This window comes from Mesoplodon bidens (genome assembly GCF_964165515.1).
Source record: "Mesoplodon bidens genome assembly, chromosome: 18".
In the NCBI taxonomy this organism is placed as follows: domain Eukaryota; kingdom Metazoa; phylum Chordata; class Mammalia; order Artiodactyla; family Ziphiidae; genus Mesoplodon; species Mesoplodon bidens.
Genome location: NC_138175.1, coordinates 21311217 through 21334644, shown reverse-complemented (window position 1 = coordinate 21334644; position 23428 = coordinate 21311217). Strand labels below are relative to the sequence as shown.

The following is a 23428-nucleotide window of genomic DNA, read 5'->3' as shown; positions in this document are numbered from 1 at the left end:
TGTGAGCAATTTTCGAGATCACCTCCACCTTGCACATCGGGGATTCTCCCCATAGGTCAGGTCATGAGACACAGGGACCATGGCTTTACAGCTGCGAAGCTTGGTGAGGAGAGCGGGAGCTAACAGGAGGGAGGCCGAATAGGACAGTGGTAAGCACCCCCCTTCAGAGTGAGGCATGCTTGCTGGAATTCTGCCTCTAACGTGGACAGCTGTGAGTCTTGAACAGTTCTCTTAGGGATGAGAACAACTTCTTGAGAGCTATTTAAATAAGTTCTTATCAGGATACAGGGTGACCTACCGTGCACGCAGCCTGACTGAGCACTGTGTAGAGTTGACTACCCCTTGGTCCTTGGGTCATCCCTGGGAACTAGGGATTATTCCCATTTTACAGATGGGGGGAGTTGGGCTCAGAGAGAGGAGATGTGAACAAGATCCCATGATGACTCAATACTGAAGCCAGTATTCAGACCTTGGTCTGGACATCTCCAAAGCCTACGTTTCTTTCCCCACCACACACAGCTTTCCTTTTTGTCTCTCGTGACCATATTAGGAGGAAACGTCAGGAATAATTCCTGAATCTTGAGCTTGAGAAAGCTTGAGAAAGTGAGGCCAAGAAGTGCAGCAAATATAGTACACATGACAGATCTGGTGGGAAGATAAAAAATGTCAAGTTTTGAAACCATGAATTATTTTCCTTCTGTTTCCTCAAATCAGAACAAGCCCATCTGCATGTGGTTTTCCTAAGGCAATATGCTGAGAACAAGGTTCGTCCAGGTCTGTCCCACTTCCTTAAGCCTCCCATGACACTATCTGAATATGCACAGAAAGCACAAGGGTTAGAAAAATGGTGACTGCCTTGTAGTAGATTTCATATAAGCCCAGGCAAGACCTTGAATCCTATTCCTAAATACCCAGCCTGGCTGCAGATACCTCTCCTTAAATTTCTTTTCTTATTAATTGTTAAATGATAAGAAAACATGCCTTCATTCCTCAATCAGAAAAATTGAGCTTGTTAAGAAATTCCCCAGGACAACATGTTCTAAATTTCTTACTAAGGTGTGCATGACTGATATTAGGGAGACGAAGAAGATGCAGGTTCAGCAGTTTATATACATTTTCCCATTCATCTTTATACTAACCATGCAGGGTCTGTGCTGTTATCATTGCTCCCATCTTACAGACGAGGCTCAACCTGATGGAATATGTTTTTGTAATCAGTGACTACTAAAATCCAAAGAGCATTCATCTGGGCAAACACAGACACATAAGTGGAAGAGCTAGAGTTTGAACTAAGGCAGTTGAACTCCAGAGCCTGCAAATACTGGAGCAATGATAGACTCCCTAGAGAAAATGTGATCCACTGTTCCCATTTCATAGATATAGAATGTGAGTCCCAGACACAAAGACGTGCCTTGAAAGTGTTTACATAATACGTTAGAGTCTTTGTTCTTGTCTGCTTAGGCTCTTATTTACTCACACTTCCAATGACACATCTTTTCTTAAGTGCCCTGAGAACTAACTACCTGAAGTGAACACCTTTAGTTATTCTGCCTAGATCCTCTTTTCCAGGTGGGGGCACCCATCTCCCAAGTGCTGTGAATGCTGGTTGCTAATGGCTCACGGCTGCAACCCTCTCAGGTGAATTGCCCTTGACTGATGGGAGCCACATGACCACAGCGGACTGAGAGGTGATTCCCAGGCTGTGCCCCCCACAGGGGCATTGCACAGCCAATGAATGACTGATGTGAGAGAGTACATAAGCCCAGGCCCCTTTATGATGGGACCATAACTCTCCAGAGCTCCTCGTGAGATCAGGCTAAAAACAGGTCTCCAGCTAAAAACAAAACATTCTTTCTTAGCTTATTTTCCTTTGCCCTATTTTTACTTCTCTCAGTTTCCTTTTCCTTAATACATTCCTTCAATAAGTCACTTGCACAAGAAGCATCCCTGCCTCAGGCTCTGCTGCTAGGGAACCCATCCTAAGACACTGTCTAAGGAAGAAGTGGGGACATTGCACAGGCAAGTCACTGAGAGTGGACACTGAAGTCTTTGCCTCGAAATTGTGCTCTGGATATTGTACTACAATGTGTTATAGGGTCTCAAAGTAAGACCTCCATGTTGTTTAAACTCAGAGGGGCCTTAAAGACATCTGGTCAAGCCTTTCATTTCAGAGATGGGATGGCCAACACCCAGTGAGGAGAAGCAACGTACCCAGCTCACACAGACTTGGAACTCAGATCAATTCCCACAAATAATAGTATAGTCAGACCAAAGGCAAGCCACATTCCTATTCTACTATGGAATGTATATCACCAGCTCCAGTGGAGCTGGGAGAACTTCTCTGTGGTGGAAGAAGGTGGGGTTGGTGCTCAGAGGTTTGACGAGATCTGATCTGGCTATTCTCTCTCTTTTTAAAAAAAAAAAAATTTATTTATTTGGCTGCAATGGGCCTCCGTTGCTGCGCGCGGGCTTTCTCTAGTTGTGGCGAGTGGGGGCTACTCTTTGTTGTGGTGCCCGGGCTTCTCACTGTGGTGGCTTCTCATGTTGAGGAGCACAGGCTCTAGGTACGTGGGCTCAGTAGTTGTGGCACGGGCTCTAGGCATGTGGGCTTTAGTAGTTGCGGCACGCAGGCTCAGCAGCTGTGGCTCATGGACTCTAGAGCACAGGCTCAGTAGTTGTGGCGCACAGGCTTAGTTGCTCCGCGGCATGTGGGAGCCTCCTGAACCAGGGACCGAACCCATGTCCCCTGCATTGGCAGGCGGATTCTTAACCACTGCACCACCAGGGAAATCCCTGGCTATTCTCTTGTCTATAAACCATTGTTCATAGAATGAAAGCCATGCTCCTTGGCCCAACATTTAGGTACAGTAAGTCCCCTAAGTATGAACAAGTTCTGTTCCAAGAGTGCAACTGTAAGTCCAATTTGTTCCTAAGTCCAACAAAGTTAGCCTAGGTACCCAACTGACACAATCAGCTATATAGTACTGTACTGTAATAGGTTTATAATACTTTTCACACAAATACATAAAAAATAAATGCAAATAAATGAAGAAAACATTTTTAATCTTACAGTACAGTACCTTGAAAAGTACAGTAGTACCACCTACATTCACCGCTGCTTTTATGCTTGCTTCTAGACATCCTGGGCTTGAAATAAAGATACTGTACTACTGTACTCTATGCAGTTCTGTACAGTAAAGAACACAAAAGCACAACCACTTGTAGAGGATGCACACACGTGACAATGTACATCAGACACATGAACTAACTTACATGATTGGACATGCAAACGCCCGTCTGCATCTTTGAAAGTTTGCAGCTTGAAGGTCTGTATGTAGGTGGCTTACTGTACTTTCACACAGCAATGCCCTTGAGCCTTTGTGCTTGATATCCCATGCTCCCCAAGACACTCTGAGTTACATGTGCCCCTCATCTTTCCCTAAGCCCAAGCATGTTGTGCTATTGCTGTTCCATACTAGAATATATGTAGAATTACAAGATAAAACACAAATGCCCAGTAAAATATGAATTTCAGTTAAACAACAAATATGTTCTGGGATAAGTATATCCCAGATACTGCATGGGACATACTTATACAAAAAAAGTATCTATCTAATCTGGCATATCGTTTACTCCTTTTGCCTGAAATCCTCTGCCCTACAGAGTCTTGGGAGGGGGGGAACCTCCTCATCCTCCAAAACCAGATCAAAGTGAACTTTTTATGGACAGCTTTCTCTAATTTCAGAAATAGTCACTCTCTCCTCAGGGGCACAGTGCCCTGGGTTCTGCTCAGTTAGAGTACCACTGTTAGTGGTATAATATGTTATCAGGAATGGCTTCAATGCTGGGATCACCAGGAACCACATGGAAAGGAGGGGTCTGTACTTTCCTTCACACATTTATTCATGCACATGTTCATTCATTCCATAACATGTACTCATCACCTTCTCCATGTCCAGCACATGCAGGGTTCACACATCAGTAAATAAGACAGTTATATTGTCTGGCATAGTAGGGCTTACAGCCCCATGGATCAGGAAGGAATTGGAAAATAAATGAATAATTGACTTTAAGTTATGATCAGTCCTACAGAGGAACAAACTAGGCACTTCAATAAGGACACGGGCATTCATCCCAGGGTCACAAGGATGGTTCAACATATGCAAATCAATCAATGTGATATACCACATCAACAAAAGATAAAAATGACATGATCATCTCAATAGATGTAGAAAAAGCATTTGATAAAATTCAACATCCATTTATGATAAAAACACAAAAGTGGGTAGAGGGAACATATCTCAACATAATAAAAGCTATTTATGACAAACCCACAGCCAATGTAATACTCAACAGTGTAAAGATGAAAGCCTTCCCACTAAAATCTGGAACAAGACAAGGATGCCCACTCTCACCACTTCTCCTCAACATAGTACTGGAAGTCCTAGCCACAGCATTCAGACAAGAAAAGGTACCCAAATTGGAAGGAAAGAGGTAAAATTGTTACTATATGCAGATTATATAGAAAACCCTAAGGACTCCACACAAAAACTACTAGAACTGATAAATGAATTCAGCAAGGTAGCAGGATACAAGATTAATGTACAGAAATCAGTTGCATTTCTTTACACTAACAAAGACATATCAGAAAAGGAATGTAAACAATCCCTTTTTAAAAAATCTTTATTGGAGTATAATTGCTTCACAATGCTGTTTTAGTTTCTGTTGTACAACAAAGTGACTCATCCATATGCATACATATGTCCCCATATCCCCTCCCTCTTGAGCCTCCCTGCCACCCTCCCTATCCCACCCCTCTAGGTCATCGCAAAGCACCAAGCTGATCTCCCGGTGCTATGCAGCTGCTTCCCACCAGCTATTTTACATTCGGTCGTGTATGTGTGTCCATGCTACTCTCACTTCGCCCCCGCTTCCCCCTCCCACCCCGTGTCCTCAAGTCCATTCTCTGTCTCTACGTCTGTATTGCTGCCCTGCCACTAGGTTCCTCAGTAGCATTTTTTTTTTAGATTCCATACATATGTGTTAGCATACGGTATTTGTTTTTCTCTTTCTGACTTACTTCACTCTGTATGACAGGCTCTAGGTCCATCCACTTCACTGCAAACAACTCAATTTCGTTTCTTCTTATGGCTGAGTAATATTCCATTGTATACATGTGCCACATCTTCCTTATCCATTCATCTGTTGATGGACATTTAGGTTGGTTCCATGTCCTGGCTATTGTAAATACTGCTGCAATGAACATTGTGGTACATGTCTCTTTTTGAATTATGGTTTTCTCAGGGTATATGCCCAGTAGTGGGATTTCCAGGTCATATGGTAGTTCTATTTTTAGTTTTTTGAGGAACCTCCATACTCTTTTCCATAGTGGTTGTATCAACTTACCTTCCCACCAACAGCGCAGGAGGGTTCCCTTTTCACCACCCCCTTTCCAGCATTTATTGTTTCTAGATTTTTTGTTAATGGCCATTCTGACTGGTGTGAGGTGATACCTCATTGTAGTTTTGATCTGCATTTCTCTGTTGAGCATCTTTTCATGTGCCTCTTGGCCATCTGTATGTCTTCTTTGGTGAAAAGTCTATTTCGGTCTTCTGCCCATTTTTGGATTGGATTGTTTGTTTTTTTGATACTGAACTCCATGAGCTGTCTGTATATTTCGGAGATTAATCCTTTGTTGTTTCATTTGCAAATATTTTCCCCCATTCTGAGGGTTGTCTTTTTGTCTTGTTTATGGATTCCTTTGCTGTGCAAAAGCTTTTAAGTTTAATTAAGCCCCATTTATTTATTTTTGTTTTTATTTTCATTACTTTAGGAGGTGGGTCAAAAAAGGTCTTGCTGTGGTTTATGTCAAAGAGTGTTTTTCCTATGTTTTCCTCTAAGAGTTTTATAGTGTCTGGTCTTACATTTAGGTCTTTAATCCATGTGGAGTTTATTTTTGTATATGGTATTAGGTAGTGTTCTAATTTCGTTCTTTTACATGTAGCTGTCCAGTTTTCCCAGCACCACTTATTAAAGAGGCTGTCTTTTCTCCATTGTATGTTCTTGCCTCCTTTGTCGTAAATGAGGTGACCATATGTGCGTAGGTTTATCTCTGGGAATTCTATCCTGTACCATTGATCTATATTTCTGTTTTTGTGCCAGTACCATACTGTCTTGATTACTGTAGCTTTGTAGTATAGTTTGAAGTCAGGGAGCCTGATTCCTCCAATTCCGTTGTTCTTTCTCAGGATCGTTTGGCTATTTGGGGTCTTTTGTGTTTCCATACAAACTGTAAAATTTTTTGTTCTAATTCTGTGAAGAATGCCATTGGTAGTTTAATAGGGATTGCACTGAATCTGTAAATTGCTTTGCGTAGTATAGTCATTTTCAAAATATTGATTCTTCCAATCCAAGAACATAGTGTATTTCTCCATCTGGTTTTGTCATCTTTGATTTTCCTTCATCAGTGTTTTATGGTTTTTTGAGTTCAAGTCTTTCGCCTCCTTAGGGAGGTTTATTCCTAGGTATTTTATTCTTTTTGTTGCAATGGTAAATGGGAGTGTTTCCTTAATTTGTCTTTCTTATTTTTCGTTGTTGGTGTATAGGAATGCCAGAGACTTCTGTGCATTAATTTTGTATCCTGCAACCTTACCAATTTCATTGATTAGTTCTAGTAGTTTTCTGGTGGCATCTTTAGGATTTTCTACATATAGTATCATGTCATCTGCAAACGGTGACAGTTTTATTTCTTCTTTTCCAATTTGTATTTCTTTTTCTTCTGTGATTGCTGTGGCTAGGACTTCCAAAACTATGTTGAATAAGAGTGGCAAGAGTGGACATCCTTGTCTTTTTCTTGATCTTACTGGAAATGCTTTCAGTTTTTCACCATTGAGTATGATGCTTGCTGTGGGTTTGTCATATATGGCCTTTATTATGTTGAGGTAGGTTCCCTCTATGCCCATTTTCTGGAGATGGATGGGTGTTCTCATCAAAAAAATTTAGGAATAAACCTCACCAAGGAGGTGAAAGACTTACATGCAGAGAACTACAAAACATTAATAAGGGAAACTGAAGATGATTCAAAGAAATGTAAAGATATCCCATGCTCTTGGATTGGAAGTATTAATAGTGTTGAAATGGCCATACTACCCAAAACAATCTACAGATTTAATGCAATCCCTATCAAATTACCCATGACATTTTTTATAGAACTAAAGCAAATAATCCTAAAATTTATATGGAACCATAAAAGACCCAGAATTGCCAAAGCAATCCTGAGGGGAAAAAAAAAAACCCAAGGCAGGGCACATAACCCTCCCAGACTTCAGACAATACTACAAAGCTACAGTAATCAAAACAGCATGGTATTGGCACAAAAACAGACAAACGGATCAATGGAACAGAATACAGTGCCCAGAAATAAACCTACACACCTATGGACCATTAATCTTCAACAAAAGGGGCAAGAATATACAATGGGGAAAAGACAATCTCTTTAGCAAGTGGTATTGGACAACTGCATGTAAATCAATGCAGTTAGAACACACACTCACACCATGCCAAAAATAAAGTCAAAATGGCTTAAAGACTTAAATATAAGACAAGACACCATAAAACTCCTAGAAGAGAACATAGGCAAAACATTCTCTGACATAAATCATACCAATGTTTTCTTAGGTCTGACTCCAAAGGCAATAGAAATAAAAGCAAAAATAAACAAATGGGACTTATTTGACCCTTGCTTTCCCTATCTGTAACAGGACCTTTGGACTTCCATCTGACACTTTTCCATCCAGGAAGAATGGTGTCCCACTGTTTACACGCCCCCACTGTAAAGAAAGTTATCAGAGAGGTATTTTAAATTCTCAGAACCCCCATCCTCACTGGAAGGGGCTTTGCTCTAAAGAAGAGCTGAAATATAACTTAGCAAACTTTACCAAGTAGTATTTTGGCTTTTAAATTAAATATCAGCACTGGATTTCCACTGGGAATCTGGCCCAGGCTTCTGGAAAGCAAGATCTGATCAACAACACAGGTCAGACCCCCAGGATGGGGCACAAGAGAAACTACCTTCAGGACGTGGGGGGATGGCTTTGCATCATCCTAAAGGAGAAAGTGATGGAGGAAAGAATGATGCTGTCCACACTCCCTTCCCTACAGTCTACCCTCTTCATCCAGGGAAGACCCAGCACTGAGGATCTTACAGGCATCTTCTGTTGAGGACCTAACCCATAGGCACCAAGATATTAACTCCCAAAGCTGGGGGAGGAAAAGAAGGAAGGGGTTGATGGAATCTCCTTTCCTGCCTTTTTCTTCTGGGCTGGGAGTTTTTGAACCTCAAATAAAGTCCGTATGCCTTATCTCAGGACGTAGGGTCTCCAAAATCTCCCCTAATATATTTAAAGTTTGAAAGCCTATCGCTCCTCTTCTCTTTCCCAGCCCACCCCACCCCCAACACACCTTACACTGCAATCAAACCTAAATACCCTTTGCTCAAAAACTCTCTCCCCATTGTTATTTTCAGCTCCCAAATGTCAAAATTCTTAGCACCCATCCTAGGCCTCAAGGTCTTCTGGCCCACCCTACTCTTCCTCTGCACTAGTGGGAAGGTCCATACCCTGCCCTGAGCACCCGCTGCCCTGCATCTGGACCTTTCTCACATCCTGGTTGTCGTCTACCACATGCTAAGGTCAATTACACCCCACCATAGCGATCAGCTTCTTTAAGAGCCAGGAATACCAGTTCTCCCTCTTTGAATGCCCCGCAGGGTCAACCTCCATTATTGGAAGAAGGAGAGAAAAGAGGCAGAGAGCAATACTAACTAGCATCTCATCTCATTTTTATTTTTATTTATTTGTTTATATAAATTTATTTATTGGGCTTCCCTGGTGGCGCAGTGGTTGGGGGCCTGCCTGCCGATGCAGGGGACGTGGGTTCGTGCCCCGGTCCGGGAGGATCCCGCGTGCCGCGGAGCAGCTGGGCCCGTGAGCCATGGCCGCTGAGCCTGCGCGTCCGGAGCCTGTGCTCCACGGCGAGAGGCCACAGCAGTGAGAGGCCCGCGTACCGCAAAAAAAAAAAAAATAAATAAAAATTATTTATTGGCTGCATTGGGTCTTCATTTCCGCACACAGGCTTTCTCTAGTTGTGGTGAGCGGGGGCTACTCTTTGTTGCAGTGTACGGGCTTTTCATTGCGGTGGCTTCTCTTGTTGCAGAGCACCGGCTCTAGGCACGTGGGCTCTAGAGCGCAGGCTCAGTAGTTGTGGCTCACAGGCTTAGTTGCTCCATGGCATGTGGGATCTTCCCAGACCAGGGCTCGAACCCATGTCCCCTGCATTGGCTTGTGGATTCTTAACCACTGCGCCACCAGGGAAGTCCCTCATCTCATTTTTACAACAACCCTGCATGATAATTCTACTATCCACAATTTTCAGATGAGAAAACCAAGGCTCACAGAGGTTAAGCAAAAACCCCAATCCCCTAAGTCCTAAGCATCCAAGCCCATCTAATTCTAATACTGGTGTCTCCCCAGCCCCCATTCAAGGCCACCCAAACAAAGCTACTTTGCTTTTTAAGACTATCTGCCTCCCTTTCCCATCTGTTACAGACTCTTCTCCTGCACTTACTGCAAAGATCATTTGTACCACATCTCACAGCTCTCCCCCAGCCCTTCCCTGAAATCTGGCGTTTAATGGGAGTGAGCTAGCTAAGCCTCCTGCAAACACTGCAGGACTGTAGGGACTGTTTGGTTTCCAAGGGACCAGCTTGGACCAGAAGCACCAGAGTGTCGTACATCTGCCACAAGAGCGATGAGACATTTTGGTCTTCACTTGTTTGCAGATCTCATCTGGAACATTTCTCAGAGAAAGCAAATGTTATAGTCACCAGCAAAAAAAAAAAAAAAAAATCATTTTACCCCGCTCTGCTGGTCAGAAGTGGTTACCGAGAGCAAGAAGTCTCCTTCTAGTTGACTACTGCCAAAAAATAAAGTCTCCTTTGCAAAGGCTGAGAGACCTTTTGTGATCAGGCCCCTGGTCTCTTCTCCCTGCTGTTCCAGTCCACCCACAGCTGGGCTCTGACCACACAGAGGGCTGAGACTGCCCCCATCCCAGGACCCTAACATCAAATTAAGGCTACACTCCTGGTGTTGTCTTTCCTCTACCTAGAATCTATTCCTGTCTATGTTTCCTTGTGAGCTTCTTCTCAACCTCTAAAATGTATCTCACCAACAACCCTCTCCTGCACCTTCTCTGAATCCCTGTGACTTTGTTAGCAGAATGAATCACTTTCAAAAGTGATGAGAACACAGCACCTTGTACAAGCCTCTAACCGTCATTCATACAACAGCTATATATGCATCACCTGCTTTGTACCAGGCACTGTGCCCAGCCCTGGGGATACAGCAATGGATCAAAGAAATTAAACCCCTTTCTTCATGGGATTTACGATTGCCTCACCATATGAGGCACCTCCAGTGCACTGTCTGTGTCTCCAGCAAAGAACACTTAATTCCCATCTTTATTTCTCCAGGACAAAGCATGGCGCCCAGCACTTGGTAAACATTCAACCATTGTCTTTATGTTCAACTGGGGAAGACACATGTCATGACTAACGCTCACCAGGAAGTCCGGATGCCTGGCTCTGCCCCCAAACAACCTGCATGATCTGAGACCAAAACAAGTTCCCATTCTCAGAAAAAATTACCTTGCTGAAATTGAGAGCCAGGGAGGAGATGCCCTCAGGGGTTACTCAGGGCAATATGCTTCAAATCAACTACATAATCCACAGTGTGTTTTTCATAGGAGAGAAAAATAAAATAAAAAGCTCTGGGCAGATCCTAACTGAATTTGGAGTCAGAATTACCAGGAAGTCTCAAGATCTTAGTCAGTTCCTTCTGATCCTAAGCCCAGGGCCTGCTGGCAACCTGATAGCCCATCTTCAAATCAATCCCATTGATGTTGCTCTGAAACAAAGCCACTTCCCAACAGACCACAGCTCAGAGGTGCTTTTTGGGGTTTCCTGCCATCCTGTGTGGCAGATACAGACACAGGTCTGTATCTCTGTGCAGAGACAGAGGGTGTATGAGGCATGTCCAGAAGGTTTGACCCTTTCTGTGTTAATAGTGTGACAGCGACCTTTCTTCCTGACACAAAATAGTTCTACACGTGGTGTGAAGGAGAACTTGAAACCTCACCAATCTATCCTCCAGATGCAGACAGTTTATCTCACAAAATAGGGGAGACAAAGGCATTTTGGTGGATTTTATGAACAGAATAGGGAAAACCCCTTAGGTTCTTTTTTCATCACCTAGAAATGTCAGTCATTGGGACCTAAAGATGGTTAATGACCAGAGGAATAGAACCATTTCATCACTATGTCTTAGGTCTTTGTATGGAAAGCCTCCTTTCAAGGTTGAAAAGAGGAACAATGTCCAAGTGGGAGGAGTGATTGGACCTCCCAGCGTGAAACCCATCCCCTGATAATCACCCTCAAGAGACTTCTCACCACCTCCTGCTGCCAAGTCTACACTGGTCTCTGGGGGCGCTGCTTCCCCAGTAAACTTGCTAGCCCCAGTATGGGCACAGGACCCTGCCCTTAATTCTTTGTGCCACAACTGAAACAAGAGGTGGAACCTCCAACTCAGATTGATTAAAGACCTAGGAAAAACAAAAGGGAAATCAACTCAGAGGATCGTGTAAAAGTTGAAAATCAAATCACTTGACTTAGCAGGTTTGACTTGATCTCTGGACTCTGGGGCATCTCCATTCTAGCAGTGGGTTGGACTCCATGAAATCACACCACCCAGGAGCCCGCAGCCTGAGGTTTGTCCTCTCGGCATTCCAGGCACAAGAGAATGAGCCTCAGAAAAAAAGGCAAGAAAGTGTTCCCCTGTGCTGTCAAAGTCTTGCTTAGCAAGATCCAGTTTTCTAAGGAACAGAATCTCCTGCTGGGGGCCTGCCTCCTGTAGAAGGGACCTCAGTCCTACTTTATGGCCTCAGGGTTAATCAGGTGAAAATTTAGCCCAATAAGGCCAACATCCTCCTTCCTGACAAGTGATAGATTTGTGTGGTTTCAGAAGAGTTGGAGTTTGCTGTTTGTACATCCAACTGCTTGTTGGACGTTTCTTCCAGCTCCTCAAAGGCAACTCAGAATCACCTTCCTCCTGGACCCCCAGACTGCCCCTCCTCTCACATCCCCCATTTCAGACCAGCACCAGACACCCCGTAGGCAAACATATAAGCTCTCTGCATTCTTTCCCTCAACCTTTCCACGCCCCCTCTTCACCAAGCCCTGGTGACATTATCCTGACAAGTCCCAGCGGTCCTTACTGTCCACCTCCACAGTTTTGTCCTCTTTCAGACCACTGTCTCCTCTTCCCCGAATTGCTGGAACATCCTCCTAACTGGTCCTCTTTACCCTGGATCCCTCCTTTACCAAGCACATGGCTCTTGGGATATAGTTCCCTGAAAACAGCTCAAGTCTTATTATTCCTCTGCCTCAAAACCTCCAGAAGCTTCCCATTGCCATAAAAACAAGGATTTTATTCTCAAGTGTTTTACCAAGTGTTCCAGAGGCTAAGTATAATACAAAAAGAGATTTTCTGAAAAATACATCTGGGAAACTAGATTAATACACTCGAAAAATGTGTTTAAATGCAGGACTTCTCAGTGCTTTTGATAAGATATTGATAAGTAAATTGATAAGTGTATTGAAGTTCCATGGGTGTAATATATTGGGCAAATTCCAAAAATTATTTTATCAACAAGTATTTTAGCAGTATTCTGTGGTACTGTATTTAAAAATTCTTGTGTGTAATATGAAGCACAAAGCCTATATTCTGGCATTTAATGTACTGTGTAATTTAACTCCATTTTTGTTTCTTCAATTTCATCCATGAACAATGCTTAGCTTATTGGGTTGTTTTGTTCTTTCTTTCTTTCTTTTTTTTGACATCTTTATTGGAGTATAATTGCTTTACAATGGTGTGTTAGTTTCTGCTTTATAACAAAGTGAATCAGTCATACATATACATATGTTCCCATATCTCTTCCCTCTTGCATCTCCCTCCCTCCCACCCTCCCTATCCCACCCCTCTAGGTGGTCACAAAGCACCGAGCTGATCTCCCTGTGCTATGCGGCTGCTTCCCACTAGCTATCTATTTTACGTTTGGTAGTGTATATATATATGTCCATGCCACTCTCTCGCTTTGTCACAGCTTACCCTTCCCCCTCCCCATATCCTCAAGTCCATTCTCTAGTAGGTCTGTGTCTTTATTCCCATCTTACCCCTAGGTTCTTCATGACCTTTTTTGGGGGCGGGGGGTTTAATTATAAAATAAATGCATGGTTTTTTAATGAAGTTAAATAAGAAACTTTTTAAAGAATTTAAAATTTATTTTTCTTCAAACTAGTGCCTTAAGATAACAAAACGATACCATTTTTATCATTCTATTTCTCTCTTTTGCTATGCTTATAGACACAGAGACAAAGACATACAGCCTTCCTTATTCTTTTTCTTCCTTCTTTTTTCTTTTCACTAAAATAATCGTAATATTTCATACATTATTCTGCAGCTTTTTACGTCATTGACAGTTTTCCTGGACATCTTTCCAGATTAATGCACATTGATCTTTATCATTCACTGAAGTAGCTTCGTGATCCACTACAGTACAAATGCACCAAAACACCACAGTTTCTTCAATCATTCCCCTATTAATGGATTGCTAGCATTCTAGTTGTTTCCAGGGTATTTATTTTTATTTTTTGTTTAACACATGTAATGCTACTACAATAAAAATTCATAATTAAATACTTTCATTTTATTTCTGAAGGATTAGTGTCCTAAAAGTTGACCAAACTCATTTTTTTTTTTTACCAAAAAATCCTATTATTCACTTTTAGTAGCTCTTGGGTGTGATGAAAACCTACTGAAATGGTCAAGGGGAGATTCTAAACCCCTGGCTGGTGCCCATTATTCTAAATGCCAGATAAAATGACCTTCTGCCCTTTTGAAGTCAACTCTTAGGATGCCTTTCTGGACACAGTGGGCAGATGGTCAGCCTCCTGGTTCATCACAGGACACTGGTCCCCAACCACCTCCTTCCTGCCTTTACTCATGCTCCACGATGATCCCTCCTGGGCTGGGTCTCAGTGACGCCTTCATTTAGAGAAGAACCGAAAGGCATCGACCATATGACCACAGCCGGAGATGATGCACAGGAGCGCATGACTCAGAGTCTGCTGTGCCCGCAGAGTCCACGAGAAGGACTCAGGAGGGAGCAGAGCTACCACGGGGACGGGGGTTGCTCCCAACCCCTAGAGAGGCTGTGCGTTGCACACGTGGACTCTGCCCAGAAACTGAATTCCAGTGGACCCCGTGCGGGGGAGTCAGTTCTGGGAGACATCAACCTTCCTTCCTCTCCTCCTCACCATCTCTCCCCTTTGAAACCCATCCTGCTGACCAAGCTGCAAGTGATCCTACAAGTTTCTCACACATTTTGTTCTCTTGGCCTCAGTTTCATCAACCATAAAATGGGAATCATAGTAACATCTCATAAGGATGTGAAGATTTAATAAGTATAATTTATTTCCTTTCAAATCAGTGCCCAGATGTAGACAGATATAGATATAGATATTATACATATAAAGTGCTTAAAACAGTGGCCCATAGCAATCTCCCAGGAAGCCTTAGCTCTTACTATTATTGGCTACATGCTCATCACCAGGCCAGGTCTCCCTGGAATGCTCCAGCCCGAGACGCCATGGACCACTCTTTGTTCCCTACCCCTGCACCTTTGCCCACGTCCCTGCCTCCCCTCAGACTGACCCGCCCCCAGTCCAATGCCTGCTTGCCCAAGTCCTTCTCCTCTTCAAAAGCTCACTTCACATGGTGCCCCCATTACAGAGCCTTCCAGGATTCTCATCTATTCTCCAACACGCCCAAAGCTTCCACTCTCCCATCTTGTTTTATAACAGCTCTCCTCCCTGGTCCAGTCATTTTCTGCCTTGCATTACAGTCACGCACGCCCTTGACCTTCTCTCACGTGGATGGCAAGTTCCTTGACAGCATGGTTGAAATCCTTCCCTTCCCTTTGCCGGCTGCCACAGTGACGGACGCACAGTGATGCTAAACACATACTGGCCAAGTGAATGTTGTCAGCTTAGAAACCCTTTGCAGTGACAATGTCTCTGCCCATCTTTGAATTCCATCCCATTGTTGCATAAAAATGGAGGTGTCCTCTCAATGGGTAGAAGGACGGGTAGGCCCACTGCACACCGGGGTCCACTGCAGGGCCTTGGGGAAGGCATGAGACGTCATGAGACGTGTGGAGCTCTGGCTGGGTAACGGCGTGGAGGCAGGGACTGATCATGAGGGCTCAGGGGGCATCTGACGCTAGAGCCCTCCTATGGGCACGTGTCCACACACCTCACCCATTCGTCATCACCTGTACCAGGGCCCAAATTTTACTTTGAAATGCAGTGTCTGACCCAACTGAAATGGAATACAGGGAAGGTCGAATCCTATTAAGTCATCAGACCATAAAGCAGAAAGGTATGAAGTTGACAGATTGCTTCTCCCAGAGGCAGCAGCTGTGAGACACTCAGCAAGGCTGGGCTCTGACCCAGGAAAGGGCCAACAGATGGCCACTCCTTCTTCCCAGAGCCTGGTCTCAAGGTGCAACATCCTTTCCCAGTCGAGGGGGCTTAAGTATTTAATGCGTAAGTGTTTAGCACAGTTCCTTGTATTTTATTCAAATAGAACCTGGGTGTACCAGGTCAGGTCAGCCTACCGGATAGTAAGTCCACGGTAACTCCTTAAAAAAGGATTTCTGCTGGTTGTGCACCAAGCTACAATTGCACAAGTCCCACCATCCTGCCCTTTCCCTCCCAGATAGTCCTGGGAGGAGCTGAGGGTGTCAGTCATATGTTCCTGGGTTCTCGTGGCTCTGCTGGAGTATACACTCCTTTTCTATGCTCTGTCAGCCACCAAGGTGACTGTGTCCAGGAGGGGGGAGGTTAAGGAGGGAGGAAAATAGTGCGTACATTTTATCTACATTATCCCCCAGAATTCTCCCTACAACCATGTAATGTCGGTATTATGGCCCCCATTGTAAAAATGAACAAAGAGAGGCCCAGCGAGGGTAGTTACTTATCCAAGGTCAAGCAGGTCAATCAGCTAGTAAAAAGTTAAGTTGGATACAAGGTTGAATCTTCCTGATTAAAGATAACTTTTAGTCCATCACACAACACACTTTTCTTGCTTCCTCCAAAGCCCCTCCTCTAGTCCACAACTGCCTTCCTGAAATAGAAAAAGCAGCAACCTCCCTCTAAAAAGTGTGCTTTACTTGTTCTTAAGTTTCCGTTCCATTCTAGGACCTTTCAATGAACTTTACAACTTTCTAGAAACACCCTGCCAAGAGTTTTGTAAACAAAGCTATGCTGCTGGTCTCTGGCCTCAGTATTTCTCCAGGGCACCTGCCCATTTGATCCAGATAGTTCTTGCTCTTAGACTCACTGCTATGCTGATGCCCAGCCCCTACCCACCTCAGCTCTTAAACATGGCTCCCAGTTCTCAATTCAGACCCCTTGGTCTGATGGGCTATTAGGAAAAAAGCTTTATCCTCTGAACTGCAACTGTTCTTGCTCAAATAGAATTTTGAAATGGGACTCATAGACCGTAGGTAAGGGACACTTTTTCCTTCTACTTAAGCATGCTAGTGAACCTCTGTAAGTCTCAGTTTCCTCACCTGTCAAAGGGATAGTAATTGTTCCTCTTTCCTTGGACATAAAATGTCAGTCCTGTCCTATGCATATAAAGTGCTCAGCATAGTAACTAGCACAGAATGAAAGCTCAGTAGACGTTAGCCCCATCCTCCTCCTCATCAGCCACTCTGCCACTGGGGTTCAGATCTTTCTAGGGAGTCTATATTCCTCATGCAAAGGCTCTCATGGCAACCCATCCCGCTAGCTCTCCAAACACTGGAATCCATTGGGTTGGGAAACTTTTTTTTTTTTTTCTCAAATAACGTAAGGACAGAATTAGGGCCCCCACTCTACTGACCGGGTCCCTCCCTTTCTGCTTCCTCAGCTGCAGTTAGTTAGAACCATTGGCAACTGCATCCATCCTTAACATCCATCCTCATTAACTGGTTATTTGAATAGATTGTTTAACTCTACCCAGGAGATTCCAAATCCTGACTTCTTTCAGGAGCATATTTTAATTTTCAAAGCATAAACTTAATAATAAAGAATAGTATTATAAATATTACAAATAAATCCAAAGCAGATCCCAGAATTACAATGGAAGTATTTGCATAGTGCCATGGAAGCACAGGGGAGGGTGAGCGCCGTTCTCTCTGAAAGAAGACTAACCTGATGCCATTCTACTCTTGGAACATGCCTCCCTCCTTCAAGTTGTGGCTCAAACTTCAGCTCCTTCGGGAAGCCATTCCAATGAACAATTTAAAATTTCAGGAAAATACAGCAAATTCCAAGGACTGAAAACAGGGTTACTGGGTTCCATCTAAACTTCCTCTTGACAGGTTGGGGAATACAGTTTGATCTGGGAAGTAACTAGATTTGGAATCTGCTGAGCCACACAAAAATAGGTGTTTCCCAGAAGTTCTCTTGAGCATGAGGAAGAGGAGGAATCTAGGAAACTCTTCCACCCTTTTGGCTGAAGCTTCTCAACATTTGGGAGGTTCTTACCCCAATCAATGGTCTTGGGAATTTCCAAGCAGACCACACTGTGATGCACCCCTCCTTCCACTGTAGGTCTTTTCATTTTGTATGTGGAGGGTGGGGAGTGGGTTTTTTTTTTCTGGGGAAAGCTCTAAAAAAGGCTTGTCAATTGTAATCTGTTGAGTCAATTATCACATTCAACTAATGATTAGGTACAAGAATAATTAGCAACCATTTCACCCAAGGGGCTGCTTTTCTTCAGAGAGCAACAAGAGGCTTCTTAATTTTCCTAAACGTTTTGCTATTAGTGCTTCATTTAATGCCAGAAGGCATCAAGAACAATCCCATTCCCCTTCTCACCTACACCATTCCCATGACCGCACAGGCACGAGAATTCAGTGACAGAGATGGGGGAAGGCACTGATCTTTGCTTAGTCAAACCTTCAACTTTCCTAGTTGGATTTAGGAAGACGTGATTATTTTCATTCATTGTTCTCTCTACCGAATGTAAAAGGAGAGAGCCAGGACTCATGCCAGAGTTCCAGCTTTTCACACGATGGATCTAAACACTATTGCCTCTTATGGGCAAGTCTGGTTCTGTAGTACAAACTCTGGTTATGAATGAACGATGACCCCTTCCCCCAGTAAGACAGTGACTCCAAGATTTGCATATCCAACCAAAATCTGCATCCTGAGAACCAGTCATCACTGAACACCCCAGTGCACCAAGGCGTAAGTTCATCATCTCCCTCCCCATATCTTCTTCCTTCTGTGTTCCCATACTGGTGAAGAGGCCACCCAGCCTTGCACTTCAGAAACCCGTGCACCATCTTGCAATTCTCCTCCCCCTCATCTCCAAGTCTTACTGAGTCTATCTTCTTATAATCAGTAATACCACCTTTTCTCCACCCCAACCTTTATGACACGGTTCAGCTCCTTATCACTTCATGCATGAATTCCTTGAATATCTCCTGCATGTGCCCCACCCCCAAGCTTGACCTGCCTCCTAAACTTTCCCTACTGCCCTAGGAATCTTTCTCCAATGTAAATCTCATTAATTCACTACATTCTTTACCTTATTGCTCATTTCCCTTCAGGATCGATTTCAAGTTTCTTATACTTCCTGAAGAGCCTCCATCATCTGTATATGGTCCTCCTACTGGCCCCTGCCCTAAATGCAATCTATAATCTGTGGAAATATTTACATCCCTTCATCATGAACATTCTTTTATTACTGTGATTTAGTGTCCCTGTGGCAAATGGCATAGAGAATGATTGGGTTTTATCTCTCAATCTGAGAGTCACTGTCTTTTAGCAAGTGACATTAACTCATTCATAGAATTGGACATAAGTGTCCAAGTATATATGAGTAATTACAATACTGTGAATGAGTTAATTCATTCTCTGTTTGCTGCTCTTTCTGGTTATTTCCTTATTCTTTGTTTCTTCTCTGACTTCTCTTGAATTGACTGAGGTTCTTCTGCCCTGCTTCCCCGACCTGAATAGTTAGTGGCTTAGGGATTGTACTCTAGGTCTATTTTTATAATTGTTACTTTATACTTTTGATAAAACATACTTGAACATGGATTATTCAGGACAATTTTAGGGACAATCAGCATGTATATTCTCCCTATAACAAGAGTCTCAGCATGCTTTAAATTCCATCTGCCCCTTTTTGCAGCACAAGCATGTTGCATTTGGAATCAGCTGAAGTATTTTAGTTAGAAAATTAATTTTTTTAAACATCAAAATAAGGTTTTTCCTGGTTTATTTGTTCACAATTGTGCCTTTTATCCTACTTCTTCTTCTTGGATTTCCCCCTGCCTCCCTGGCTCATAATTCTTTTCAAGGGATCTGCACATGGCAAATTTTCTAAATCTTTGCATATTAGAAAATCTGTGGATTTTACCCTTAAGCTTGAATAAACTTGATTGGATATAGCAATCCAGATTCAAAGTTAATTGTCTCCCTGACGTTTGAAAATATTGCTCCATTATCTGCTGTATCAATAGCTGCTGCTGAGAAGTCTGGTGTCAACCTGACTCACATCCCTTTTTAGGTAATCAGCCCACCCAGCCCACTGTACCTCACTCCAGAAGCTTTTGGAATTTTCTTTAGTGACCTAAAATTTCACCATATATGGATTTTCTTATATGGATTTAATTTTTCATTTATTTATTCTGCTTGACATCTAAGATTTGCCTAAGAACTTATTAGATTTTTTTTTTTTTTTGCGTTACGCAGGCCTCTCACTGTTGTGGCCCCTCCCGTTGCAGAGCACAGGCTCCGGACGCGCAGGCCCAGCGGCCATGGCTCACGGGCCCAGCCGCTCCGCGGCATGTGGGATCTTCCCGGACTGGGGCACGAACCCGCATCCCCTGCATCGGCAGGCGGACTCTCAACCACTACGCCACCAGGGAAGCCCTAGATTCTTAAATCCTATGAAATCACCTTCTATTATGTGTTTGACATACTGCTGGGTACATTCTGCTCTTCAACTCATGTGCTGCTGTTTCTTCTTTCAACAATGTACTTTTTAATATCTTGCATCTCTAGTTATTCTGTCTGGGATTATTAAGAGCTGCCAAATTGAGTTCTAAAAAGTGTTCTTATTAAGTGGAAAAATCATGCTAAAATGAGTTGTTATCTGGATTGAATAGCTTAGAAACAAATGTGCCCAATTTCATAAATCTAGTTTTCACTCTAGAAGTTTGTGACAGACCTGAGAAATTCAGGATTTTAAATCCTCAGATGGAGCAAGAGAAGGCAAGGAAAGCATAGCTCTGGACAAATAACTGGCCACATACTTCTGTGGTGGTCTTCCAAAGACCAATCACACCCTTGAAATCAAGGTACCTCTGGTGGTAGTGAAACTGCAGGACCCTGTGGGGCTCCTGGGCACAAAAGCCTTTCTATGTCCCCCCATTTCTTAATTGTAGGGAATAGGCTCCAGCCTCCATGACCTTCCCTGAGTTCCAAAGGGCAGGTTCAAACAGTTGCTAATCAGGGAAGGAAGGGACTCCACGACAAGTGAGGAGCAGTCAAAAAACAACAGTGCAGCCTTGGGGCAGGATCCTGGTTCCACCTCAAGGGATACACATAACAATATCTTTGCGCTCTTCTGCAGAACTAAAACCCGCAAGAAATGGAAGAGGTTAACTACTTGATGAAGCATTCTTCCTTCCAGAGAAAAAGTCACAGTTTGATAACCTTGAGAACCTCAGAAGCTCATCAGGAGGCCACCTGAGGCCAGATTAAAGGAATGCAGGCCCTGCACACACCCCGATCCTTATTAGCAACTCCACCCTTGAACCATTGCTATAAAAGCCCTCACCAAATCTCCCCAGGGTGGGACACACAGTTTTGAGGGGCACAAGCCCTCTGTGTCCCTGTTTGCCTGGCAAAGCAATAAAACTATTCTTTTCTACTTCACCCAGAACTCGTCTCCAAGATTTGATTTGGTACTGGCGCACAGAGGCAGTTTGAGCATCAGTAGGTGTACAAAAGTAAATGACTTAAACACACCCTAACAAAACAAAAACGACAGTGTCCCCATGGCATCTTTAATGCATCCACACCATATCCACTTAAGTTGAATTAGTGCTTCCCAGTGCCACGTGATGCATATGAGCCAGGGAGAGCACAAATCCGTCTTCGCTTTTGGTATTCTGTGACCCTGGGGATTTATATTCTCAACTAAACTGTTTTATTGGCCTAGTGTATGCATTTAATATCTAGTTTCATACTGAAAACATGTAGACGGTGAATGACTTTGAGCTCCTTGAAAAAGCCATGAGCTCCAAATCACAAAGGCCGTGTGTTAGAAGATGTTGTTATTAACTCCCCAGACATCCTTCAGAGCGTCAAAAGCAGCTTCCCAAGGAGCAGGGAGTCTAATATGGGTACAGATTCCCCAGATCTTGACATTCAATTTCAGGGTTTTAATTTACTCCAGACTCACACGTCCTGTGTCCCATGAAAGACAATAGTCAGCTGCAAGATCTCATCACCACACTCCCCCCAAACTGTCTGAAACTCTGGGGACTCCAAGGGAAAGATGGAGAGATTTTTGTCAGATCATCAGCACCCTATTTTCAGAGGTCCTCCACAAGGCGGAAGTGGAAATACTTACCTGAGTCTGTGATCAAGTCCCTGAGCTATCAAAGACATGCATCTGGAAAGTTTATTACAACTACTGAGCCTGCACTCTAGAGCCGGTGAGCCACAACTACTGAGCCCGCGTGCTGCAACTACCGAAGCCCGTGCACCTAGAGCCCGTGCTCCGTAACAAGAGAAGCCACCACAATGACAAGCCTGTGCACTGCAATGAAGTGTAGCCCCCGCTCGCAGCAACGAAGACCCAACACAGCCAAAAATAAATAAATAAATAAATAAATTTTTTTAAAAAGAGAACAAAGTTTTCTTGGAATGCTGCTTTTGATAATAGACTGTGTGAATTTGTTTACATTTAAGTGATTTATATTTGTTTTTAAAATCTTCTGTTACTTTATTAAAGTAAATAAATATTTCACAATGAAAAAAAAAAATCCACCTGTTATAGTCCTGGCCTTCATAACCCTTTCTGGTCAAGGCATTACCTGTACCCTGATGAAACAGGAAAAGGTATAAACAAAGCCCCATGCTAGTTTTCTAACATAAAAGAAAGAGAAGGGAACTGATTAATTTAGTAAATCTGTTTACCACTTGGCTTCTCTCTGTCTCTGTCTCTCTCTCTCTCTCTCTCTCTCTCTCACACACACACACACACACACAATTATAGATATAGAGACAGTCACAGACACAGATATGGATGTTCATTTTCCCCTGAATATAATCCTTTGAGGTAGATGGATTATCTCATTATTGGATGTGCAAACGGAGGCACAGAGAAATAAAACCCCCTCAGGTAAGTGATAATGTATTCTCTGTTGTTATTTTTCCCAGTTGCTACTCAGGAACTAGATCTGTTTCATTCATCCCAGGATCCTCCTGCCTGCAGAGAGTTTGGAACATAGTGGGTGGTCAGTGAAATCTGAACCCGTCTCTAAAGCCTGTCATTCTTCGTCCTAACTTGTATTACTGCCACATCAACACCAGCTCATTTACTCAGTGAAATTTCACTGACTACCTCCTATGTGCCACACCCTCTGTTAGGCAGAGTGATACAGGAATGAATGAAACAGAAAGAGTCTCTGACCATCTAATGGGATAAATTACAAGAATTCATTATTGAGTGCTAAAAAAAAAAAAAAATGGAAAAGGTTCCTGCAAAGGAGATGACCTTCAGAAGTGGGACAGGAGTGGGTGGGTGATATCCCACCTTACATTAGACATCAGGGCTAGGGAAATCCTATCTCTCAGGAGGTCATCATGACCTTTTGTCATATCCACACACCTCAAACCACATGGTCAAGATCTGTTGCCTTTGGAGCACACACAAACCAAACACTGCATTTCCTAGAATCTGGCATTGCCAGATTTAGCAAATTAAAACACGGGATTCCCAGTTAAGTTTGATTTTCAGAGAAGCAATGACTTTTTACTATAAGTATATCTCAAATATTATATGGGATATACTTACACTAAAATATTTTTGTTTATCTGAAATTCAGAATTAACTAGGTGTCTTATACTTTCTCTCTCAAACTTACTAGAGAATCATTCAATCATTTTAAAGGTAAATGGAATAAAATGTAGAAATAGAGGTTGGAGACCTAAATTTGACTGGGTGTTAATTACATATTTTAA

At 43.1% G+C, this 23428-nt stretch overlaps 1 long non-coding RNA gene across 6 annotated transcripts in view; it reads left to right on the top strand.

The window, feature by feature from the left end:
* The window catches only part of LOC308605650, a 541064-nt gene extending 517914 nt beyond the window's left edge, over positions 1-23150 (top strand). For all 6 annotated transcript variants that reach the window (XR_014013722.1, XR_014013723.1, XR_014013724.1 and 3 more), the window contains one exon: positions 19925-23150. This is a non-coding gene — a long non-coding RNA (uncharacterized lncRNA). The remainder of the gene's footprint in view (positions 1-19924) is intronic.
* The last annotated feature ends 278 nt before the right edge of the window (positions 23151-23428 follow it).